This window comes from Mus musculus, chromosome 17 (genome assembly GCF_000001635.26).
Source record: "Mus musculus strain C57BL/6J chromosome 17, GRCm38.p6 C57BL/6J".
Classification (NCBI taxonomy): Eukaryota; Metazoa; Chordata; class Mammalia; order Rodentia; family Muridae; genus Mus; species Mus musculus.
The window spans coordinates 75,114,488-75,141,822 of NC_000083.6; the positions used below are offsets into that span (position 1 = coordinate 75,114,488).

At 43.2% G+C, this 27,335-nt stretch overlaps 1 protein-coding gene across 7 annotated transcripts in view; it reads left to right on the plus strand.

Annotated features, from left to right (window-relative positions):
• The window catches only part of Ltbp1 (latent transforming growth factor beta binding protein 1), a 387,033-nt gene that overhangs the window by 109,008 nt on the left and 250,690 nt on the right, over nucleotides 1-27,335 (plus strand). The window lies entirely within an intron of this gene.

The window sequence follows — 27,335 nt, forward strand, 5'->3', positions numbered from 1 at the left end:
ACATATGAGTGATTAAAATTATTTGTAGGTGACGAAATTTTCTAAAAAGTGAATATTGGGTCTATACACTTGATTGCTTGCTTGGTACTATTGGTGCTATAACTTTTAACCTTCAAACTACAAAATTCCTTAAAATTAGTATCAACATTATAAAGTCATTATCTTGAGATAGCTGCAGCAAATATCTGCTTGTTGGTTCTGTTCAGGAGATTGGTAGTTTCGGTTCTGTGGGTGACATTTGAAATAAGCACATGAAGGATTTCTCTCTGCTTTGACAACGATGCAAGAAGGATGGGCTGTAAAATTGAACCTAATGAGCATATGAACCAGCAGCCTATGGCTTTGGAATTTCCTCGACAGTGCATTATCAACTTTGCATTTTTACTGGGTGTTACTATTTTTTTCCAATGGGGTTATTAAAGTTAAATCTCTAAGTGGGTGATTTAATGCATACCGATTAGAAAATTATAGTATTTGTTAAAGTGTCTATTCCAGGCATTCTCAGTAAAATTCCTCACTAGGCAACTCCTTCTATACCACCCCCCAAGCCCCCTACTAAGTAAATATACCCCTTTGCTAGGCAATGAATCTCTTTCCAGGTTAGGGTATATGTTGTTCAACTGTTGAATTATATACATGCACAAGCATCTAACCAACTCCTTCGGGGTTCACAATAACATGTTAAACCTCTTTGAGTTGTTGAAATGATTTCTTCTCAGGGTAAAGCTAATTGGAGATATTTTGATGGTTAGTATTTTGGCTTGGGGTGATTGGGAGAGGCGAGTTTCTTTTGGTACTCCTCGGTGGAGAGAAATGGTGGTGCTCATTTGTATGTCAGGAAGACAGTCTGGATTCAGCTGTGAGTGTGTATGACGATCAGAGACGGGTCACGTAAGCGTGATAGACACATGGCCAGGACACTGCTTTCTCAACGAGGAAGCTTGCGGCATTGCTAGATTAAACTCTTTCCTTGAGTCCAGCTGCCAATAGATTGCAAAGATTTCCTCAGGGTGATGCAAAGCTTTTCCCGCTTGCTGAGAGGGGCTTTGTTTTATTTATTATTAGTTTTATTTAAAGACAGAAATAGCCTGAAGGGTTATCACGATAAAGAAAAATCTTGTTGGAAACCATACTTCAGGTGATTCTGATAAATGTTATTCTTTTTGGGCGACTTCACTCGAGCATCAGTTTGGCAGATGTGAGCACGAGGTTAAGACAGAGGTAGAGTTGAGTAGTGTGGGTTCCAGGTCAGGGTCAATGGTGACACGGTTGCTGGAGGGGAAGCTGATGAATCCCCTGCTAGGGAGGTTGAGGTTGGGGGACCGGCAGGGTGCTCATTCAGGTGGAGATCCTAGCATCACTGTGAATCCACAGAGCTTGGAGAGAGGGAGAGGTCAAGTTTAGGTGTGTAAATTCTGGTGACATTTATTTGTGACTGAAGCCTCGGTGATGGCTGGGACCGCTCATTAATCGTGGAATGTGAAAGCTGCTATTGCAGTAGGGTGACCTCCGTGGTAATTGCCCCCAAACATTATTATTAAGCAATATTAAGTGGTTGGAGAAGCAACCAACATTTTCTCTCAAGGAAATGGGAAAGTTGACCCTGTTGGCAAATGCTGGGGATGGCAGCAATTATATCCGGCCTCAAATTAACCTTGGTGTTAAAAAGGGTGAATAATAATGTTATTAATGTGACACTGACTTAAAAACCATGCTCGTTTTGATTATAAATGAGATGAATGATTGGCAGAAAAAAGCTTGGCGTACTAATGAACATTGTTTATTGGATGATTATTTTTTTAAATTAAAAGTAAAATTACATAGTAACGATTTTCATAACCTGAGTGGATTTGTATAGCCACAATTTAACCAAAGGTAAACACGATTTATTTTTAGTGAAACTCTTTGATACCCATGATTTTAAAAATAGAAACTTAGGGCTAAGGAAATAGAAAGGGAGGTGGGAAGAATTTAAGGTCTGGAGTATCAGGAGGATTGCTGTGAAATGCTGTCTTCTGGTCGTGGCGCGATTTGTTTCTCCTTACAGTTCTGGCTTGGTCATCTCTGTTCTCCATCCAGTTTCACCTGTGAACCGAGAGCAGCTGTGCTCTCCCACATGAGACCTACACAAGATCCCACAAAAGTTCCAGTGGATGGAGAGGATGCTCTCTAGTGCCATACCATACTAGGAGCCGTTGGCAGTGGATAGGTCATGGGGGAGAGAGAGACTCATTCTTTCTTGAGGCTATGGCTACTGTTAGGTTTCCCATGCTCTAGTGGAAGGCCCCACTCTGGTAACTCACTCACAGAGATGAGTAAGCCAGAACTGCAAGAAGAAGCAAGCAGTGCGGGAAAGAAAAATATCAAGCACAGACAGTATGCAGGAAATTCTCTGGATATTTCCAGCCATATCCCATGGAAACACTGAAGCCAACAACCAGACCACAGCAGATTAAATCACTATAGAAGCTGCTCATGCCCCGTGAAATAGGAGGCAGGCTGGTCGGTTTGGGACTGATGCTTGCACACCAGGAGGTCCGATGTCAATTAGGGAGACTTGAGAGATGAGGTCTGGTGGTTCATCCATTTTTGCTTTTAACAGGTGATGATATTTGAGTCCCAGTAAAGGTAGCAAAAATAGCCATGGCTGGGCTCGCTCTCCTTCTGGGGTAACCGTTGAACTCTTGAATCCTATGTCTCTGCACACTTTCCTTCTAGTTCTGATTTCTGTCTCATGAAACACAACAGGCTGCCTTAGGCTGATAGGGCCACAGGCATCTGTCCAAGGGACAGCACCACCCACAGCCTGTCGCTTCTTTTCTTGTTCCTTTGGAAACCATTATTTTTTTTCCTTTCCCTTAATTATTTACAATGTAGCTAATTCTCCCAAAGGCTGCCTTCATTTTCAAGTTTTTCCTTAATCCATAAACTTGTCTTCATTTTCTCTGGCATGTGACTTTCTTTTCTCTGTGTCCCAGATGTAGACTAAAATGGCTTAATCCTCACCAGCAGCAAAATCATGTAAACGATGTTGCTGTGTTGGGAAGACAGACTGCGTGGTTGGAGCCAGTATCTCCATTTGCTTAATCCTTGGAAAGACCCAGAAGTTCTACTGAAAAATCTTTGACTTTCCTGTCTTTTCTATTGCCTGCTTGACTATAATGTCCTTTTTGATAATATCTGCATTTAAGATAAAAGAATTGAATATTCATTCCTGGTTGTTGCGTATGTGTATAGGGGATTCATATGTCTGTGTGCCTATTTACATGTGTGTATGGGGTGTGTGCCCGCGCGTGCGTGCGTGCGCATGTGGAGGGCATGTGTGTGTGTGCCCAAGAATGATATCAGATGTCTTCCTCAGTAGGCTTCACCTCATATTTTGAGGCAGGGTCTCTTAGTTGAATTCAGTGGCTGCTGATATGGATAGAGTCACTTAGCGAGGCTGTTAAAGAGATTCCGTCTTTGTCTCTCTTGAGCTAGGATTACAGGCTCACTTCATGCCTACTTCATGCGTTTCAGTGAGCACTGGAAGTTCCTGTTGCCCGGCAGGAGCCTTACCAGCTGAGCCGTCTCCCTAGCCACTGCTTGCCTTTAGTTTTTAAACATAAAACTTTTCAGCAGCAAGTGCACTTTTACAGTATTATGCGTTTCATCATCCATGGAACATTGTTTCCACGACAGATTGGTTTTAAACAGCTGACATAGAAACGAATCTCGTGAGAGCAGTTGCTTCTTCCTGTTTGTTTATTTATCTCATTATTTGTTTATTCACGGCATAATTGCTGGCGTGTCCTATTGTTTTCGGCTCCTTTCTGTTGTTGTGATAAAGCACTTTTATCAACAGCAGTTTAGGGAAGGGGAAGGTTTATTTCAAATTGCAGGTTAGGATCCATCACTGGGGGAAAGTCAGGGCAGGAACTCTGAAGGAATGTGGCGCAGAAGCCACAGAGGGATGCCATCTATTGACTCTGTCGCCGTGATCAGTGTCCTGGTTAGGGTTTTACTGCTGTGAGCAGACACCGTGACCAAGTCCACTCTTATAAAGGACAACATTTAATTGGGGCTGGCTTACAGGTTCAGAGGTTCAGTCCATTATCGTCAAGGTGGGAACATGGCAGCATCCAGGCAGGCATGGTGCAGGAGGAGCTGAGAGTTCTAAATCTTCATCTGAAGGCTGCTAGTGGAAAACTCACTTCCAGGCAGCTAGGATGAGGGTCTTAAAGCCCACGCCTACAGTGACACACCTACTCCAACAAGGCCTTGCCTCCTTATAGTGCCACTCCCTAGCCCAAGCAATCAGCATGCATTCTTTCCTCTGTCCTTTCTAAAAAAAAAAAAAAAAAAATTAATCTGTGAGAATTTCAGTGTCTATAGTGAGGTATGACCATACCTACCTCCCATTTCCCTTTCTAATTCCCTCCATGTTCCTAACACTCCCTCCCAACTTCATGGCTTTTATTTCCTTTGATAACCCACTAAGTTCAATTAGAGATACTAGTAAGTGCATGGGTGTGGAGCCATCTGCTGGAACTTGGGAAACCAATTAAGAAATGGTTTCCTCCTACCCCAGTGACGATCCACTTCCTTACTGTTGGATGGAGTGGGGTAGAGATGAGCTACTCCTTCGGTTGCTGGCTCCTGGAAATCAAACCCAGCAACACTCCGGCCAGTTCTTCCTCCTAGCTTCATCCCTCTGTAGAGATAATGGATATAGGAACCAACCTTTTTCTAGACTGAATAAGAAGAAAAGAAGGCAGATTAAACAGGAAAAAAAAATTCATGTCTTAAAAATATTCATGGTGTTTTCCTCTTTTCCAATAAGAGTCTTAGACATCAAATTTGGGAGTCTAGAAGGGAAGGGAGCAGGAAGCCTTAGGTGACTGAATGTGATTGTCAATGGGGCCTGAGTTGATGGAGGCTGGATTAAGGGAACCTTCTAGAGGGGGAAATGTCTACTGTGATCCCCCATCAGGGAGTTCCTGGGTTTCACTGAGGTTCCTTACCATAGAAGAGAGGCTCAGATAATTCATGCTGTGTGGGCCTTATCCCAAGATTTAACCAACTCTTATCTATGTGTTAGCTTACAGCAGAGCGGCTCTGGTTGCAGAATGTTGCAATTCGAATGGGACACTTCTGAGCCCAGAATCTATTAGTCACTCAAAGAGGAAGTAACAGAAGGTCATTCATGAAGGGAACATTCTTTCATTCAGTGACCTGTCAGAAGGAGGAAGCACCAATGCCTAATGGCTTTCTCAACCTCCTAAGACACTGGATATGCCAGAAGGGGAAGCCGCAGTAATAAGGCTGGGGGCTCTCCTGATACATTATCTCATTAGTGTGCCGGGTCTCACTGAATGTTAATTAAGTTGGCATTCCAGGTAGAGAACTCTGATGTCTAGGAATACTTTCTCATTCCTTGCAGAGGGTTGAAGAGTGGCTCTCCAGGGCTCTCTTTGTGACTCCTAAGAGAACAGCAGACAAAGGAGGCTTTTGTAGGACGAAGAAACATGGAAAACCTCTTGGTGAAACTTTATGAGGATGTAGTTGCAGTACATACATGCATGAGATGTGTGTGTGTGCGTTTATATGTGCAAGAATGCACATGCACACACACATACACGTACACACATGGACACACATGCATACCCAGATAGGTATTTATGGTTTTAAATGTTCAGCTGCCTCTGACTACCTTATTAGTTCAGATTGGCCTCTTTCAGGGAGACTAGCTGAAGAGAGGCTTTGAAGTGGTGAATGGGACCATGAAACAGACAAGCCTCTGGGGGCGCTGCGGAAGCAGCTGCCAGTGGGGGGTGTCTGGAAGGCTCCTGACTTTATCTGTAAGGCTCTTGTCGGCAATAACCTGGTTTTACCGTTGTATAATCAGCAGACCAACCAATAAAAATATCAAAATGTTCAGAAGAATTGAGCACAGAAAGCCACCGTCTTCAACAACCTCCCCCCTACACCAACCCACTCTCTTTTGCCACAGTCTTACCCAGCTCAGCCTTTCCCACAGCTATGGAGAAGTGTACAGTCTACAGGTCATTTAATCTGGCCTTGTGGTCAATGCCTTGGCCATTTCTGTTTTCCATGTTGAGGAGATTGAATAGTGTTTCCTTCCAACCTGTGAATGCGATTTTACTTAATTAATTTAAGGATCTGAGGATGACCACATCCTAATTTACATAGCTCCCAAATTCAATGTTAAGTTTCCTTATAAGACGAGAAGAGAAGGCCCAGGGTGGGGAGGGGACCCTGTGAAGATGGAGGCATAGATCGGAGTGAGGAAGCCACAAAGCCACAGGGAGTCTTAGGTCCCAAGAGGCTACAGGAAAGGCTCTCTTTTAGATCCTATGGGAAAAGTGTAGCTCTGCTCGACCCCTTGATGCTGGGCTTTGGGATTCCTTAACTAGGGGAGAGATTCTCTGTTAAACTACCCAGTACATCGGTTTCTTCTCATAGCAGCCTTAGGAATCAGAGACAGCTCTGGTGTTCTCTTCAGTGAGCATCTCTAGTTGTAAAAGATAACACTCAGGACATAGCTGTGCACATCTGCAGTGCACATCTGATTCTATGTCCTGGTGATCTTTCCTCCTCCACTGCATCCTGGGAATAATTCTACAAGTGACCAGAGTAATGGTTGTGTGTACCAAGTCTTCCTTAGCCTTTAGAACAACCCATAGATACATTTGCTCTTTCCCTCACTGTCTCCCTCCCTTTCTCTTTTCATCTTCCCCCTCCCTCTCTGAGATGGAAGTTTAGACTGGTATAATCGCTTGCACAGATTATATGCTGGTGTAGGAGGTAGGGTCAAGGGTCAGACCAGTTTCCATGTAAATGTGAGTTCTGTGCTCTCAGTCACAATGCTGGGATGAGAAGATAAGCCACAGTGTGGGCTCTGTGCTGTATGGCTGTACTCTGGCATGATGGCCACTCTATGGTGAGTTCTGAGTGGAGGTTGTCTTATGTCCAGGAAAAGCTAAGACCCATTGGGTCCAGAAAATAGTACCAGACAGATGGCCCATCCTGGAATGCAACCTGAGAAGTGGACTGAAAATCCATCAGTCTTGGGCTTGGGAGATGACTGTGCACGTGGAAGGACTGGAGTTTGACTCCTCAGCACCCACAGGGTGTAATGCCTACTTGCAATCAAGGGAAGCAGAGGTGGGATCCTTGGGGGCAGCTGGCTACCTGGGCTAGCTGAACTGAGCTCTGGGTTTGGGAAAGAACTTGCCTCAATATACGAGATGGCGAAAAAAATCAAACACACACACATACACACACACACACTGGCATGTGCATGTATACCTACACATATGTGTACTCACATACATACAAACATACTTAAAACACACACACCACACACATGTGCAATAAGAACTTCCTCTGTCTTGACAGTAAACCTCCAGTTATTCCTAGCCCCTTTTATGTGACAGGTGTTGCTCTGTCTTTTAAAAAATATTTATTTATTTTACTTTTATTTATGTGTATGGGTATTTTGTCCTTGTGCAACAAGGATGTGTGCCACACACATGCCTGGTACCATAGATCCCTGTGACTGGAGTTATAGACAGTTGTGAGATGCCATGTGTGTGCTAGGACTTGAACCCAGGTCCTCTAGAGGAGAGGTTGGTTTTCTTAACCACTGAGCCATCTCTCCAGCCTTGGCTTTAAGTCTTAAATGTACTCATCTACTGCAAACAGGCACTCAGTTAGAATGGAAGGTTTAACATAGAACTTCTTGGTATTCAGGCATGGGTAAATTCTTGACTCAGAAAAGTATGAGAGGAAAAAAAAAGCTCTTGTCTCCAGCATGGAAGTTGTGGGTAGGTTACTGAGAATGTCAGGCTGGTGGTGTGGCCCAGTGGGTACGGCTGCTTGCATGCCCTGGCTTTGATTCCTAGAAACCATAGTGTAGTCGGAGAGAACTGATTTTTTCACGTTGTCATCTGACCTTCACACACACAGTATGACACGCATGTGCACCAGCATATATACATGCAATGTGTGTGTGTGTGTGTGTGTGTGTGTGTGTGTGTATTCCTAGTGCTCACTAGGAATGAGATCACTGGGCATTGTACATTAGGAGAGTGACAGCAGCAATTGAGGATGGGGACCTTGCTCCAGGGTTATGACCAGTGAAGTCTGGAGTGTACTGAGTCGCCCCCCAGTGCCTGTGGGTTTTGTTCTCACTGACCTCATCATTGCAGCCAGGGAAGGGAGGGTTCAGCTGCCAGGACCACATGGCTTGTGCACTGTTGACTGAGTGACGAGACCCTTGGTGCGGTTTCCTTACAACAACAGTATTCTCTCTCCACTGTATTGATGGATCCCTTCAATTCATCAGGAGCACTAGGAAGACAGGTTTCAGGCCAGAGATGTATGTAGCACAGCCTGCACACTCACTCTGCATGTGTAAACCCCTGGCACCACACAAAAGAGAAAGAATCAGACAAAAGAAAATCTGGTTTCTGCTGATCGAGAGTCATTTTCAGTTCCTGGTCTCCTTGGGCCCTGCACCAGGGTCTCTAGTTACCTTTAGGCTAAGGAAAATAGTTAACATGTTGCCTCTTTCCCCATGGTGGGAGAACATCTCCATCTTGTGGTTACATGCTCCTAGCTTTAGAATCTACAGATGTAAATAGAAATGTTCCAGCTCCTCAGGTCTTAGTCGTTGCTACCGTGTTGGTTTCTGAGCAGGCAGAACTGTCCACTGTCCAGTCTCACATAGCTGACTCTAGTTGTCTGCACTCTAGAGTACACGTTCAGCATCTCAAAGTCCTTCCGAGATGACTGTCCTATGTTCCTGCAGATGTTTTTTTAAAAAAAGGTCTTAATTAACATACGCTAATTCTATATAGTAACGGTTTTCATTATGGCATTTCGTACATGTGTGCGGGTTTTGGTCATAGTCTCCTCCCAACATCCTCTTTTGTCTCTCTACCATGTGGTAGGTGACAATCCCCTCTTTGCAAAACATTCCTGTGTGTGTGTGTGTATCTCTGTATGTATCTCTCTCTCTTTATATGTCTGTGTATATGTGTGTGTGTCTGTATATGTGAATGTGTGTGTCTCTGTGTACTGAGTATGTATGTTTGTATGTCTGTGTGTTTCTATGTGTATCTCTCTCTTTTAGTATGTCTGTGTATGTCTCTGCATGTGTCTGTCTGTCTGTCTGTGTGTCTCTGTGTATGTCTGTGTATGTGTTTATGTGTGTGTGTTGGGTGTATATCTGTGTCTGTATGTGTCTCTGTATGTGTGTCTGTGTGTATTGTGTGTCTGTCTGTGTGTGTGTCTTTGTCTATGTCTATGTCTGTGTCTGTGTCTGTGTCTGTGTCTGTGTCTGTGTCTGTCTGTGTCTGTGTCTCTGTATGTGTGTCTGTGTGTATTGTGTGTCTGTCTGTGTGTGTGTCTTTGTCTATGTCTATGTCTGTGTCTGTGTCTGTGTCTGTGTCTGTGTCTGTGTCTGTGTCTGTGTCTGTGTCTGTCTGTGTCTGTGTCTGTGTCTGTGTCTGTGTCTGTGTCTGTGTCTGTGTCTGTGTCTGTGTGTGTCTGTGTTTGTGTTGGCTCTTTTATTAGGGTTGCTTGCAGGAACATGAATGAGAGACTATTTGCAAGAGAATGACCTCCTTACCAGTGATTATATCACTGGAGAAAATGTCCCCCTGTGTCCCAGAAACCGTTACTTGCCTACAGATCTTCAGAAAGAGGTGAGACCCTTGTGAGACCCTCCTCCCGGCAGCTGTTAGCTGCCTGTAGATGCCCTAGGATGCCACATATTCCATGTGATATGAAGGAATTACTTTAAAGTGAAGGCAAGGGAGTTTGATCAGTTATACCTGAGCCTTAAAAATCTTTGATGCTCTTACCCTCAGATTAATGACCCTAAATGCTGCTCTGCCCTGTCCCCAATTTCATAAGCATGGGAGAAAAGAGCATGCAAATGACAGCAGAAAGCTGGCCCCAGTAACTTTGTTAGGATTGGCCAGCATTCATCGAGATGGTGTTCTTTGACTCATGTTCTTGTTTGGTGCTCTTTAGTTCCTGCAGACTGAGGCTGGTATACTGCACAAGCTTTACCATAATACTATGAATATTGCTTTGAGAGATTAGAGAACTGCAAAAACTGAATATAATTTGAGAGTATGGTTGACATTGTAGCATAGCATATTAGATGTGGGCTGATTTTTCTCTGCATAAGGAAGAAAATCTATCAAAAACATATAATGAAGTGGATTCTAAAATTTTAATGCCAAAAGAATAAACTTCAATGTTTAGGCATTTGCTTTTGTAACATTTATAGATAGTTTGGGACATATAAAAATGCTATTAAAGCCAAGGTGGTCATGCACACCTTTAGTCCTAACATTTGGGAGGCTGAGGCATAAGGATCACGCGTTTAAGGCCAGCCTCTACTATACAGAGAGACCGGAGAGAGGGTTTGAAGGGATTATCTTGATCGCATAGAATGACATAAAGAAGTGTCTTGGTGAATAAACTGTGCCCTTGGAGACAGTATCTTGAACCGGAAAGTGCTAAGGTAAGTCATTGCTTTATATATGTCAGTATCTTCCTCTCTGATTTCTCAGAAAACAGCTCAGGAAGGCTAGGAATATAGCTCACTAGGCAGAGTGAACCTATCAGGCACGAAGCCCTGGGTTCCATTCTGTAGTGCTGCATAAATCAAGCACGGTGGCACATAACTAATCCCAGAACCTGGGTAGGGGATGGAGCCAAAGTCCCAGCTCCTCCTCAGCTGTATGGGGAGTTGGAGATCAGCCCGAGTTAGAGACTCCGTTTCAAAAAAGAAAAGTTAAAAAAAAAATAGAAGAAGAAAATTTCTCACGAGACTGCAAGTTCCACAAAGTCAGAGCTTTTTGTCAGCCTTGATTTTTGCTGGACTTGTGGGACTAGAACAGCTTTAAAGCACGGGACTTTGCTATTCGTGAGGCAAATTACACAATGGGTGCATACGGGTGGTGAGACGTGGAGGTGGGACTTTATTAGTGACAAGTAAAACTGAAATTCTAGCGCTGAGGACTTGCAATGCTGTTTGATCTTGATGACGATGCTAACGAATCTATCACTTAAAAAAAATAGCCAGACAACATAAAGTCAGGCTAAAGTGGGTAAAGTTTTAAAATACAGGTAAAGTGTGGCTGTGAGATTGCAAATGTTGCATGCGTTAACACCTGAGTTCTCTGCACAAAAAAATACCATATGGAATTATTTTCTATTGTCAGGGTATTCCATGTAAACACAGAAATAAGCATTGTCATCTGTTAGTGGTTCTCAGGCTGGGCGATTTGACTTCCAAGTGATAGCTGGTAACGGTTAGCAGTGTTGTCCGAGGGGCATGTGTAGTGTGTAGGGGGCAGGGCTAACAGCTAGGCATACTGAGATCAGTAGGGTTATCCTTGAATTAATCTAGAATCACTGGGTAGGGAATCACCAGTGAGCGATTATCTAGAGTAGGTTGGAAATTTGGGACCTCTATGAGAAGCCCCACCCATTGTGAGTGGCACCGTTCCTTTGGCAGGGAATTCAGGACTGCATAAGAGTGGAGAAAGTGGGCTGATTAATAGCAGGCATGCCTGCATTCATTCCTCTCTTCCTGATGCTGTATGTTATGTCAATAGCTTTCTCAAGTCCCTGCTGCTGCTGGGACTTCCCCACCCCAACAGGCTGTAATATGGAACTGTGAGCCCTTTCTCCTGAAAGATGCTTTTGTTAGTTTTTTTTTCCCCCACAACTGAAAAGAAATGGAGACAAACTCAATGCACAAAGAATTATCTGACATAAGATATTGACAGTGCTGGGCTGAGATACCTTGTCTTGCTCACTTGTGAAGGCATTATGCTACAATCTTGAAGGGGTTGGAGGTTCATTGGTACAGTATGAATTCCTGGATTTAACCCCAAGTTCTCCTTCCTCACTTAAACGAAAAATGAGCCAATTAACAAGTTTGTGTTAGTGAAATTTACATTGATTCAAATATTACTTGTAAAGTCTGTTAATGCAGAGCAAAAAAAAGTGGGTTTTTGTTGTTCTCATTTTGTTTTATTTTGTCTTTATTTCTTGGTACTTATGTTTCCAATCCAAATTATTATGATTTTTTAAAAACTGCTGCTTTCTGTCAATATCAGAAGTTCCTTTGCTTGATATACTTATAAAGTTTAAAGTCAATATCATGAATTCTTTCCAGTGAGTTATTTATAAGATTTAAAACCGACTGCTTGGCTCGGAGTTAACTCTGTCGGTAGAGTGCTTGCATAACACGCACAGGGTCCTGGGTTCGATCCTCATCATTATGTAAACAGGGTGCTGGGGTTCATGCTTGGAATCCAAGCACTTGGAAGGTGGAGGAGACAGGAGGATCAGGAACTCAAGATCAAGCTTGACCACATAGTAGGTTTGGGCCAGCCTGGGCTACAAAACAAGAGCCTTTCCAAGTTCATTAAGCGCAGACCTAATGCATCTTGCATGAGCTGGCAAACCTAATACATCTTGCATGAGCTGAGTTACATCAGCCACACAATCAAGGAGCTCCTAAGTTGTTATGATATTGCCCAAATATACTTGATCAATTTCCTAAAGCTTATTGATATGAAGCTAAGGCTCACAAATACTTATCCCGAAGCTTAGAGTTGGTAGATTTTTTTTCTTTCTTTTTACTAGAGTTTCCCATTTTCTGTGGAAGAATATTGTGGATTTCTGTGGAAGAAGAGAGTTGGAAAATTGGGGTAATTCCATTATTTCATTTACTTTCTCACAGATGTTGTGGAATGTATCATGCTGGAATAATTGTAAAGGGTGGGAAAAACCTTTGAAGAGACTTTGTGGTTGTGTTCATTGGCTCGAGAGTTGACTCCTTTCCCTGGGTATTTCATGAGACATCTGCAGTTCACTTGGTCGGATCGCAGATGCTGCCCTTGGTGGTCTGAAGTTTCTCATTACGAGGAGCAGGAGCCGAGGCATACTAAATCTGTTTCATGCTTGTGACATTGTCATTAATGCTGGACTGCCATTGCTGAGTGCTTATTTTGTGTCAAGCACTAAGTGCTGGTCATGAATTACCCCTTTTATCTTTAGCACAGTAGACCAAAGTAGATGCTGTTATGTTCATCTTAGCTATTTGACTATAGTTATATAACCAGGGAGCAGGAAGGCCTGGGAAGATCTCAACTCTGCTAACGACCTTTACTGTTTTCAAAGAAGAAGTTGGGATGAGATGGTGCATTAGTGGATAGCACACACAAATCGGACCTTAGTTAGCTCTCAGTTCCAACAGCGGAGTTTGATGACGTCACCCCTTAAAGCCTGGCATGGAGAGAGAAAGAAGGCACCCGATGGCAGAGGAGGCAAAGTTCAAAAAGGTTGATGCTGTTTTGTCATTGTCCCCTCTTTGCCAGCACTGGGGACAGGATATGGGACGGTAGGTGTGCACTAGTGTATATGAACAATGAGGAGGCTACTCCAGTCTACCTGGCTTCTGAAGTCTAGACCTCTGTATGCCATGTGCCACTCCAGTTTTACCCAACTATGATCTGGGCTTGTGGGAGCTCTGGGCATCTGGGCAGCAATTCATACAGACACCCTGTCCATATCCAGGAAACATATGAGAAGTGAGAAATGATTTGGTCTTATCTTTTCCCCCGACTCCTTCTCATCACTCTTCCCCCTCTCTCTCTTCCCTCCCTCCTTTTCCCCTTCCTCTCTCTGTCTCTCTCCTCTGTGTGTTTGTGCACATGCACACGGATGTGTGGGTGTGCGTGCATACATATGTACATGAATGTTTCCATCGTACCTACTGGAGGTGATGGGGAAAGTACAGTCTTCTCCCATGGACATTTGCATACACCTGATAGATCTGTCCTTAGTTAATTGTTCTTTAGCCCCTTTGATCTGTGAATGGATAAAGGGCAGATGTGTCAGTGCCAGCTGTAGTGGAGCCGTTCAGTTTTAGCCTCTGTTTGACTAATGAAGTAACTGAGCAAAGAGAGGCGTCAGTAAACACAAGAGTACCCAGGGGGCGCTGGAGAGCTGGTGGTCTACCCAGGGCAGTCTGATGTCAACATCTGCTCTCACCGACCACCTTTATGTTTTCATCTGGGGCACCTGGTAGTTAGTAAGTGCTGGAAGAGTGGATGCTGCTGCTTGTGAACAGGCCCAGAAAGAAGCAGAGCATTGTTTCCCCCTCAGTGTGGTTGTTGATGTTTGGCTGTGGTCGGAAGGAAGGCTTCTGTTCTCAGGGCCTCTGTCCTGTTTGTGTCCCCGGGGTCTGGATTTCCCAGTCTGTAGTTGGGTTGCGCAATCCATTTTCTGAGCCCATCCAGGATCCCTTTCTGAGCGTTCCCTGGTGCTGTGTGACTTTCACTTTCTGTGATTCTTTCAATCTAAGAGTCTCCAAATGGGGCTGACTCTGTGCCCTGAGACAAAGGGATGCACCCTGCACGTAGCCCAAGAAGCACTGGCTCTGTGTGGGCACTTTTGGTGCAGCTGTGTGGACAGTATGACCTTTTCAGTTCCACTTTTTAATCTAAAGTATGAGGAGCTTGAAGTGCTAGGTAATCTAATTCTATAGCTCCTTGCCATATTTTTAAAAATATGGAACCTCTGTGAAGATGTGCTTAAATTACATATTACACACATCAACACAAACACCTTGTTGCACAATTCCAAGGGATGCAGAGGACACAAATCCTGTCCAAGCAATTATCCCATCTATAATGGGTATGATCTTAATTGGGTTTTATACATCTTTGACAGGCTGTGTGTTTTAGTCAGACTTGCTGCTATGTCAGGGTAGTTTGTTTAAGGGTGGACATATTTGTTTTGCTTTTCAGTTTTCAGAGAATTTAGTTTGTGGCCCTCTATTCTGTTGATTTTATAATGAAGTAGAATATTATGGCAGTGGCAACAGGTGGCAGATGCTACTTATACTCTCAGTCTCTGTCTCTCTGTCTCTGTCTGTCTGTCTGTCTGTCTCTCTTTTTCTCTCTCCTCCAGCCTCTCACTATGCAGACCTGGCTATCCTGGAACTTGCAATGGAGACCAGGCTGGCCTCAAATTTATAGATATCCATTTGCCTCTGTCTCCACAGCGCAAGAACTAAAGGCATAAGCTACCAAGCCAAGCCCAGTGCTAGATGACTCTCAATCCAGTTACAAAAATTAACTACACCATAGCATTTCATGTAAAAGTATACTTTTATTATAAAAGGCATTTAAATAAAATAGTCTTATATTAGAAACTGTAAAACTTACAAACTCTCCAGTAGGGCTTTGAAGTACATGAGGAAAGTTTAGAATTAGTGTTGATGGTGATGAAAAAGTTTTGGCCACTTCGTACAGGAAGGGTTCTGTATTCTCCCTCCCTTGCTACCTTTTGAATACTCATCCTATCCCTTCATCTGTACTGAATTTATAATCCCCTGCCCCCACGGAGGGATTGCCAGTGAAAGGGTATATTCCTAGGAAAGGGTGAAATGTAATTATCAACGGGAATGTTGGGTAATTGTTTTTCAGTTTTCCTTTAAATAAAGGTAATTGGGAAAGCTCTTGGGGAAACTCCACATCCCACAGAAAAACCCAAGGCCACCCTTATCCTTCCCATTGGCCTTGGAGCTACACACGGTGGTTATGCTCAAAGTTCACGTTTCTGTTGAGTCTGTTGTTTTCCACACGTCTCTATCCCACGTTCCCACTGACCATGGACTTGTTACCCACCAGTGTCATCAGCTGCTTTTTCTTCTTTTGGTGAGGACTGAACCCAGGCCCTTGAATATGCTGAGCACATCCTAAACACTGCATCACTCCCCTAGTCCCTATGTTGTGCTCCGTGTCGTTCCAATGCCACCTACCCCAGGGGGTCTGCTTCACAGATGTAGGCTCCTTTTACTCTGAGAGGAGGCTTCAGTGCCTTTAAAATGTCATTCATGACCTAGGTGGCAGGCAGAAAACTTCAGGGTGAGAGGCAGAGGCTCCTCCCATGGGATGCAGTCATGTGCTGGGAGACACATGGCACCCACTCTTACTTACACTATAGACTTTCCTCAAGTGGGACACAGCTTTCAACAAACTAGTGTGCTGGTCATAACATTCTACCCCATTTCTGGTGTGTTTGAATCAAACCTCTGTTTCATGGACATGTATTTTCAAAGAGAATACATGAGCAAAATCAGATTTACAGCAGTTAAGATGGCTAGATGCAGATGCTCCTGACTTGCCCACCCTTCCCGTGTCCTCTTTCAAGAGATAGCTAGCTCCCGGCTCAAGTCTCTGATGGGATTTTATTTACTAGATGGGTGGAAACAGTTGGACACCCCCCCCCCATGTAGTAAGAACAGAATAGTTCTGCAACATTTTCTTGCCCTCCCTCCGTTCCCCATTGGCAGCTAGGACATGCTTACTCCAAACATTTTCTGTGTTTTCCCTTCATGGGCTCTGCATTTCCCAGTGTGAGCACTTTCAAAATATTTCCTTTATTTTTCACTTTTAATAAGAACATGTTACACATACTTACACACAGAGACAGACATACACACACATACACAGACACCCTCCCCCACCTATATATAAAACACACACACACACACACACACACACACACACACACACACACACACATGTGAGTGGATGTTACTTTTGTTTCTTTGGCTTAAAAATGCAGTTATTTCGATCAGGGAAGATCACGTGTGTCTGGCTTGAGAGCAAGCTGCTTGATCTCTGATCTCCGTGGAGGGGAACTGTGAAAAGCCTAGGGCAGCCATGTTGCTGCTTCTGGTCTCCCAGGCCTTCCTGTGGCCTTTATGGAGAGTCTCAGGATAGCAGTGCATCTGAGGGAAAGAAATCTTCAGAATCTACACTGTTCTTCTCAACCTGTCAACAGAACAGTTGGTACTGCGAATGGAGAGTCTCCTGGGTCCCACATGGGTGGAACCTGAAACTGCAGGGGGTTGAAGGGAGCCAGCTAGGAGGCAGATGTGTTCTGATAGGAGGTCGCTGGATCCTCATGTTTATGACCGCTAAATCAACAGCGCTACCACAGTTCCCCACATCTGCAAGTCATTTGCAATAATTTTGTTAATCATCCCACAGAACAACACATTTGAAAACAAGCCCCCCCCCCATCTCTTTGTTGAGCTAATTAATGTTAGTCATTCCCAGAGAGCGAGAGAATAAGAATTTAAGGGTTTTATGGTTGCTGTTTGGTCAGGCATCCTTCTTTCCTTAAGATTTCGTCTCAGACACATTTTAAGAAAACAGAAAATGTACTTTTCCAGGCCTGATGGAAAATATGGGCGCTGGGGCCATTTTTGCTGTTGTTGACAATTACTTCCCATTTAAAAAAAATCGATAAGTCATTTCACATCTCTGATCCTAGGTTTCCTCATCTTTAGAATGAAATGGCTGGACCTGTGATAGCTGTACGTTCCTGTTAGCTACCTGAGTGTTGCTTTTCACTGATGGACTTATGATCGGCCTCTCTGAAGGACGGTAGAACACCTGGCCATTATCCCTCAACCTGTACATGAAGTCTGAGGGAATTCCATGAGGCTATCCTTACTGTAATTGGGTGTCAGTCCACTTTGACTGGGCACCACAGGTGATGTTGGTTTATTTCTTACTGAGTTAGAGCCCACAGATCCCCCAGCTACCAGAAGACAGGGGATCCATCCCTTTGGTATTGGCAAATAGGCTGTTTTCATGAGGTTACAGACCCCATGGATTTCTGAGTTAACGTGTGAGGTAATGCCATCTTGTAAGTGAAAAACAAATACACTTACCCATTCCTTTAAAGAGAGCAGATTTTCCCCACTTAAATATTTCCATTACCAAATGTAAACATTCTTAAGGTGGAAACATTCCCAAGTTTGCACCATATATTTTTGTTCTAGTATAAGGAAAAAGTTGCTATGAGACCGAAAACTTCTCCTTAGGTAACCTAGTTACTTAAAAATTAACAAGGAATGTTTCCACTCCATGCTTCTTTGAAATAAAACTGTAATTAAGTAAACTGATATGGATCTGGAGTAAAATATTCTTCAAAATATAATTGGTAGTTTCTTATTGTTTGTCGATATAAAATATGAACAAAATATGAAATCAACTACACAAAGAAATTGGAAAGTAACCAAAACTAAGAAGTGGAATGGATTCAACCTTGTAGAGAAAGAGACCCCCAAATGTCCATGTATAAACTCTGTTCAATGTATTTGCTGGTCCCTGGGGGAACTCTGCAGTTCCAATAGAGAAATCACAGGTCAAAAACTGAGAGACTAGATCGGATACACCACAAAGTAACAATTCAGAGTTGAAGTCCAACCACATGACCGCATGGTCCACCAGAACTAACAATATCCCTCAGAAAGATACCCAGAGACTCCATAGTGTAGTGTTCATGGCATCCCAGACAGCAGAAAAGCCATGGGAAGAATTGGTCCCCTGTAAGAGATAAATCAGTTCATAGAAAACAGGCCTAAGATACAGGGTATGTTAAAGTCAGCATATAACAGCCACTGTTATAAATAGGACCAAATACTTAAAAGAAAGAAGTGTGGTCTTTTTTTTTTTTTAAGAATTATTTATTTATTTTATGCATATAAATACACTGTAGCTGTCTTCAGACACCAGAAGAGGGCATCAGATCCCCATTACAGATGGTTGTGAGCCACCATGTGATTGCTAGGAATTGAACTCAGGACCTCTGGAGGAGCAGTCAGTGCTTTTAACCGCCAAGGCATCTCTCCAGTCCATACTTTTGAATTTTTTATTAGTATACCCCTACCTCTATTTTATTTAAACAGTGTTTAGGCTGGCCTTAAACTTAGGATGCTCTTCCTTCAGCCTCCCCTTTGGGATGGCAGGCACGCTCCAAACCCCTTAAGTAAGACAAGTCTTTTCTTTTCATTTTTTTTTTTTTTTGAGACAGGGTTCCTCTGTGCAGTCCTGGCTCTCCTTTGTAGACCAAGCTGGCTTTGAACTCACAGAGTCACCAGCCTTTGCCTCCCACCCAGGTAATCGACACAATTCTTAAAGCCACAAAGAAAGAAACAAGAATCCCCCCAAAAAGCCCCTTACCAAACCTTAGTGTGATATAATTTAAATGCTTATACTCCCTAAAGGAGTTCTAGTGTCATACAGGTAGTCTGTAGGCCTAGAGTGAGAGAAAGTACAGGCAGCCAAGGACTCCCCCAGGAAGGCAGAAAGTTGAGCCCTGACCAAGAAGTTGGGTGTCTAAGAAGCTTAGGGGTAGGGGGGAGCACCCTGGCCATGCAGATTTCTCAGTGAGGTTATAGCTCTATGCTCTTAGCTCCCCCAAACAGGAAAATCTCCCTCAATCCCTGTTCACTACATCCCCTTTCCCGGTCCCCCCCCAGATCCCCTATACCATCCTCCCTCCCCCTGCTTCTAGGAGGGTGTTCCTCCACACACACACCCACCCACTCCCACCTCCCTGCCCTCAGTTCCCTGAAGCATCTATAGAAGTGTGGTTTTTATAAAGCAGTTAAGTGGAGAATTTTAATAGAAAAACTGAGACCATAAATGAAAGCAAGAAGGAATCAGTGAACTTTTGATTATGTATCATAGAGATCAAAGAAGGTAAAGGTTATTTCAGAAGTCAGCCTCCCTGTGCCAGGGGATAATGGCCGTGTAACAATGTGTGTGTGAGAGATTGTGGTCTCAGAGGCAAGAAAGAGAGGGGCAGGAAACCAGCCTGCTGATGTGATGATCAACCCTTGCACAGATGAGGTGTGGAGTTGGGCTTTATAGTCATTAGAAGCTCAGCAAACCCTGAGCAAGGTAGGAGGGGACCACAGAGAGGTGCTTCATCAGAAGCCTTCTCGTCACGGTGCTTTTTCTTAGATCATAGCAGCGACTATGATTTTCTCCGTGTCTGGCACTTCATCTCATGGCCATTGTACTGACCATCAAGAGGAATACCCTAGAATGACATTTTTGTTTCCAATTACCTGTGTATTTCAGACTATTAGAATACTGTGCTTTGTAGAAGCATATCCATCTTTAAAATGCATTGTTTAAAAAATAAGATAGAGTCTCATTATTTCAGGCTTGACAGGCCTAGGACTCACTGTATGTGTAGACCAAGCTGGCCTTCAACTCACAGAAAGTCTCTTGCCTCTGTCTCAAAGTCTCTTCCGTTGATTTTTGTTGTTTAAATTTTTTTATTTATGTGTGTGTGCGTTTCTGTATATTCATAATTTCTGTGGCACATGTGTGGAGGTCAGAGGACAGCTTGTGGGGATTGGGTCTCTCCTTCTACTACGTGGGTCCTGGGGCTTAAACTCATGTTGTCAGACTTGGAGACAAATGGTTATACCTGGGGAGCCCTCTTGCTAATCCCAATTTGATTTGTTTCCAGCTCCTTCTTCTTACCTTGTTCCATTTGTAGTCAGAGATAATTGATCTCAATAATATGGTAATATTTCTCTCTCCCTCCAGTTGAGGTAGTAAGCTCTCTACTCCTGGCCTCCAGCACTTTCTTGCTTTCTGTTTACAACAGGCTCCACTTGCTTGAGAGGATATGATCCAAGATTACTAGTTTGGTGCCTAAGTAGCGAATAGCATTAAACTTTATGCATATTAATTTTTCCTATAGCTATATTCCTATGATAAAATTTATTTTATAAATTAAGCATGGTAAGAGGCAAGAAACCTGATTAGTTATATTAGCTATCTTCTGGCAATTAGACTTGACAAAAACAATTTAAGCAAGCAAACAAGCAAGCAAGCAAACCAGCAAGCAAGCAAGGAAGGAAGGAAGGAAAGAAGGAAGGAAGAAAGGAAGGGAGGGAGGACTTACTTTGGCTTACAGTTTATTTTTTAATACAACCTTTTTAGGCCAAAATTGACAAAATGTGACTGAAGGTGAGGAACATGAAATTGCGCATATGAGGTATTGTAATCATGTTCAACTTCTTGAATTGTGTAGTAAAAATGAGGAAAATGGAATGTACGTGTTTCTATATCTTGATTTTCTCAAGTCAAGTAAGCCCTAGAAATTCCTTTATAATATTGATATTAATTATTTTTAATCATTTTATAGTAGCTTATGTTGTAAGCACTGGTTTATTGAATCACACTTGTGCTAATGAACATTTTAAAATTTTGTGGTAATTTTTTTTCATGATGATTACCAGCAGTATTCTGACAAACAATTTTAGTTTATATTTATATGTTTTAGACTTTCATTGAAAGTAAGCTATAAGGAATATGTCTAGTACATCATATTCAAGTCTTAGATTTTGTTTTCCAGACTGTCACACCGTCTCTCTCTCTCTCTCTCTCTCTCTCTCTCTCTCTCTCTCTCTCATTCTCTCTCTTTTTCTGTGTGTGTATGTGTGTGTTTTTGTATGCATATGAATACACCCTTGTATGCTGGTATGTGTGCTGGTATGTGTGTATGTGAGTGAGGTCTGAAGTTGATGTCAAGAGTCATTCTCATTGAGGCAGGGCAGGGTGTGTCACTCAAACCCAGAGCCAGCTGATATGGCTACTCTTGCTAGACACCTTCCTCTGGAGATGCCCAGGCTACCCGTCTGGGGTTGGAAGAAAACATGATCACGAAACCCCCTCCCTGGCACGTTAACATGGGTTTCTGGGGATCTGAGCTCCACTCAAGCTTGCCCTAATTAGTTTTGTCATGTGTTTATAAGTGACATATGTATTGCCCTGATTTTTCCATTACATGTCCTTTTTCTTCCTAGTCTTTTGTTTAGTTGTGACCTTTATGGTGCCTCTTACTTTATCTTATGAGTAGTAAGCGCGCTTTCTTGTTAATTCTGTGATTTTTCTTACAGGCAAATTTGGATGATTTACTTGGGATTTCTAATGCCAAATAGAGTAAGGGTGTGTGTGTGTGTGTGTGTGTGTGTGTGAGAGAGAGAGAGAGAGAGAGAGAGAGAGAGAGAGAGAGAGAGAGAGAGAGAGAGAGAGAGAGCCCTAGGGAGAAACAGATGACATTGGTGCTTAAATTAGGAGTATACTGGTCGTTACAGGAAGATCTGGTGTGTATGGGGGACTTCCTTGATTAGATCTTGCTTCTCACACAGCTTTGTACTCACCTAACTGCAGACATTATTTCACTGTGTCTCCCCTCCATAACCCCTGCCATGCACATTAATTTTTCCCAAGTAAACTCACATCAGGAAAAGTGTGGCCTGGCCTCCAGGTTCTGTGTGGCGGTGAGAGTTTTCTCTGAGCTGGATGAAACCCTGAAAGAGGGCTGGAGCAGATGTCTGAGCTGGGTTCAATGATTTCAATATTTATTACCTAGGTGGCCTACTTTCCTAGCAATTGTAGTAGAAAAAAAAACAGGGCCGTTTGGGGAAAAATAGACTTTACTGCCTTCATCTTAAAAAATATTGGAAGAATTGTCCCCTGCACTCTTTGTATATTTTATTTAATTTGAATCCAGGAAAATAAAAGTGGAGGGGTTCTCTTCTCACTCTGAGCAGATGCCTCCATGTATGTTATACTAAAACTGCACACTCCCCACCCCTGCCCCAGAAAAGTATTCTGGTAGTGTAGCTGGAGATTGGCTTTAGAGTTCTTCATGCACTGAGGAGCCTTGGCAGTCTTGCCAAAGCCCCCACTTTAGAGGCGAAGACACGACACGAAGACTTAAGAGGGATTTGGTGATGTGGAAGCTAGGCTATCAGATCCAGGAACAGAGGCAGAAATTATTGAGGCTCATAGATGCTACTTTGGCCTCTTTAGCCTACCCCCATAGGGCTACCTCCATCTTGATCTGTGCACGGGTTGAGTGATCGGAAGGAGGTATTTTGTACTGGAGCACAGATACTCACCGTTGACTCTTTGGGTGCCTGTACCAGTGCTCATTGTAGCAGAGATACCGCTAGCAAGAGGGAAGATGGTTTTAAAGAGCATTTTCTCTTATGTGTTCTTGTCTTCTAGTTTTCAGGGAGGGAGAGGGAAGGTGGACAGTTGGCCTTTTAAATACCAGCGCATGTGTGTGGGGGTCTTTCTCCTCTCCGGGGAACACAATGGAGCAGTGCCTGGATGTTCATATAGGTTCAGTGGCTACAGCAGTGAGTCTGGGGAAGAGTTGAAGAATGAGCAGGGCGGGGCTGGAGCAAGGCAGGGCTGGAGCACGGCGGGGCTGGGAAGGCTTTCTGGGCAGGTGCAGTAGAACTTCCTCTCGGACATGCAGGATGCGAGAGTCACTGAGAATATAAGATGTCTCAGAGCTGCAGAGATGGAAGTCTCCCCACATAGTTCTAGGAAAAGACTACTAAAAACACCAGTGCTTTAGAGTGAGGATCAGAAATGATTTGAAAGCTATAGACCTGGCTCGGACAGGCGTAAGCCATGGAGAGAAAGAATACTTAATGTATTTGGAGTTTGCTAATGAACAAGCCTCACCATGTGTCTTCCAGAATTACTGAGGATTGGGACAGAGAGGTAAGAAGCTGGTGCCCTGTGAAGCATCTATTTCAGTTCAGACACGGAACTGGAGATGGAGGAACGGATAGGCAAACGCCTAAGGCACTCTTCTACTGCTGGGAAGAGGCACTGTGACCAAGGCAACTCTCTCTCTTTTTTTATTAGGTATTTTCCTCATTTACATTTCCAATGCTATCCCAAAAGTCCCCCATACCCTCCCCCCCCACTCCCCTACCCACCCACTCCCACTTTTTGGCCCTGGCGTTCCCTTATACTGAGGCATATAAAGTTTGCACGACCAATGGGCCTCTCTTTCCACTGATGGCCGACTAGGCCATCTTCTACTACATATGCAGCTAGAATTAAGAGCTCCGGGAACTGGTTAGTTCATAATGTTGTTCCACCTATAGGGTTGCAGATCTCTTTAGCTCCTTGGATACTTTCTCTAGCTCCTCCATTGGGGGCCCTGTGATCCATCCAATAGCTGACTGTGAGCATCCACTTCTGTGTTTGCTAGGCCCCTGCATAGTCTCACGAGAGACAGCTATATCAGGGTCCTTTCAGCAAAATCTTGCTAGTGTATGCAATGGTGTCAGCGTTTGGAGATGATTATGGGATGGATCCCTGGATATTGCAGACTCTACATGGTCCATCCTTTTGTCTCAGCTCCAAACTTTGTCTCTGTAACTCCTTCCATGGGTGTTTTGTTCCCAATTCTAAGAAGGGGCAAAGTGTCCACACTTTGGTCTTCATTCTTCTTGAGTTTCATGCATTTCGAAAATTGTATCTTATATCTTGGGTATTCTAAGTTTCTGGGCTAATATCCACTTATGAGTGAGTACATATCATTTGAGTTCTTTTGTGATTGGGTTACCTCACTCAGGATAATGCCCTCCAGGTCCAACCATTTGCCTAGGAATTTCATAAATTCTTTCTTTTTAATAGCTGAGTAGTACTCCATTGTGTAAATGTACCACATTTTCTGTATCCATTCCTCTGTTGAGGGGCATCTGGGTTCTTTCCAGCTTCTGGCTATTATAAATAAGGCTGCTATGAACATAGAGGAGCATGTGTCCTTCTTACTGGTTGGGACATCTTCTGGATATATGCCCAGGAGAGGTATTGCGGGATCCTCCAGTAGTACTATGTCCAATTTTCTGAGGAACCGCCAGACTGATTTCCAGAGTGGTTGTACAAGCTTGCAATCCCACCAACAATGGAGGAGTGTTCCTCTTTCTCCACATCCTCCCCAGCATCTGCTGTCACCTGAATTTTTGATCTTAGCCATTCTGACTGGTGTGAGGTGGAATCTCAGGGTTGTTTTGATTTGCATTTCCTGATTATTAAGGATGCTGAACATTTTTTCAGGTGTTTTCCAGCCATTCGGTATTCCTCAGGTGAGAATTCTTTGTTTAGCTCTGAGCCCCATTTTTTAATGGGATTATTTGATTTTCTGGAGTCCACCTTCTTGAGTTCTTTATATATATTGGATATTAGTCCCCTATCTGATTTAGGATAGGTAAAGATCCTTTCCCAATCTGTTGGTGGTCTTTTTGTCTTATTGACGGTGTCTTTTGCCTTACAGAAGCTTTGCAGTTTCATGAGGTCCCATTTGTCAATCCTCGATCTTACAGCACAAGCCATTGCTGTTCTATTCAGGAATTTTCCCCCTGTGCCCATATCTTCGAGGCTTTTCCCGACTTTCTCCTCTATAAGTTTCAGTGTCTCTGGTTTTATGTGGAGGTCCTTGATCCACTTAGATTTGACCTTAGTACAAGGAGATAGTAATGGATCAATTCGCATTCTTCTACATGATAACCACCAGTTGTGCCAGCACCATTTGTAAGGCAACTCTTAATAAAGGAAATCATTTGATTTAATTGGAGGCTTACTTACAGTACCAGAGGGTCAGTTCATTACAATTACGGCAGGGAGTGTCACTATAAGCTTGGCACCAGAACCAGATGAGAGCTACATCCTGATCTTCCTATCAAACAGTCCCACTCCCTGGTGACTAAGCATTCAAATATCTGGGCATTGCGGGGGCCACACCACTACAGCAGTTCTAAGAAGGTGCTGGGAAATTCATAGCTAGCTCTTGAACTTAAAACTGTTTCTAACTGACATAAAAGTTTCATGATTTTAACATGTAATCCATCTCTGGTATTCCCTGTAAATAAGATGCTAACCAAAGCCTCAGTTAGATTCAAGTTTGAGTCTTGGTTGGATTATTTCTTAAGTGGCATGAATCCTGTTCAGGGCACTGTATCTGGTCTCTGTTACTATGATGTTAGACAGTGGCCACCTGGATCTCAAATGAAAGTTTGATAAATATATTGCCATTGCCATCAACTCCTCCTTCCTTTTACCCCCTTTCTCCTTCTCCTCCCTTCATTCTTTCTCCCTCCTTCCCCATTCTTCCCCTCACCTCCTGATCCTCCACTTCATGACCATCCTTCTATAGCTGGAGCTTTCTTGTGAATGGAAGCTTCCCTTCTTCAACTATTTGACTGATGTTTAGTTTTTAGAGAGGGAGTCATTATTAGGGCCCCTTGAAGAAGTAAATAGGGTTGTGTGTATGTAGACAGTTCCTGCATGAAATGGTTTGACTTGTGATTGCTTTTCATGTTCAGATGTCAGGAAAGCAGGATACATTCGGCAGAAGCTGTATAGTGAAGTTTGATCTTCTTCAGACCCTGGGACACCCAGCATGGGCCATGCAGTGAGCCCTAGTCCATAGATAGCTGGTGAGGTGGAGGGGAATTCCAACAGTGGGTATTTGATAGTGTGTTGTGTTGCTCAGCTAGGATGCTCATTCTTTAGGCAACATGAATGCACCTTAATTGATGACAATTTGAGCAGAAGGAGAGTGCTGGGAGGTAATCCCATCATAGTGAGCAAGCATCTGTATTAACACAGACTTGTTATAAGGAAATGGCTAGTGATTCCAGAGGCTAGTGAGTCTGTATGTGATGGTGGGATGGCCTGGGACCTCAGCAGAACTGGAAACTTCAGTCACAAGTGGCAACCCAAACCTACCAATGTCATGGAGAAAGCCCAGTGGCAATTGGCTGAATTCTCTTCTGTTCACGGATATTGTAATTGGTTTGTCCTTTCCTAACCAGGGATGCCTTTGTGAGGCTGGTGAAGACCCACCACACATATCAAAGTTGTTCTTATTCAGAACACACCAATTTCAATGTTACCATTACCTCAAATTTTGTCTGAGTTGACAAAGAAAATACACTATCACAGAGGGGGACAAAGTCTTTCCTTCTATTGACCGATTTAAGTATAATACATTATGGAAATCTTCTAGAGTTACTATTTTTTTTTTCAAATGAAATGATAGATGTAAGTGTATTAGCAAAGAAAATCTGGTGTGTTCTTCTTATGCTAAGTTTTTCATCTTTGACTAATGGTCTGACATCCAACTGTCTCATTAGACCTCTGATCCTCCTGGTCTCCAATGATGACACTTTCTATCTATCTATCTATCTATCTATCTATCTATCTATCTATCTATCTATCTATCTATCTATCTATCTATCTATCCGTCCGTCTATCAATCTATCTTTTGGTATTATCTATCTTTGGCATTGCCCTTGATCTCATTGTTTTCTTCCTGGCTTGTTTTTGTCTCCATGCCATTGCTTTCTACTTTCTTGTTATTTATTTATTCATTTGTTCATTTATTTTACCTGATTCGGATTTCGCTTTTACTTTCACTCATTATGTGGCAACGGACAGCAGTCAGATGGAACCTTTCTGCTTCCCTGTGTAGTCGGCACTATGAATTTATATTTTGATAGTTGATTTTGTAGCATTTCATGATTTTAGCATGCTGTATTTCCATTTCCTCTTGGCTAAGAATAATTCTCATTGTGATCCTTTTACCCCCTC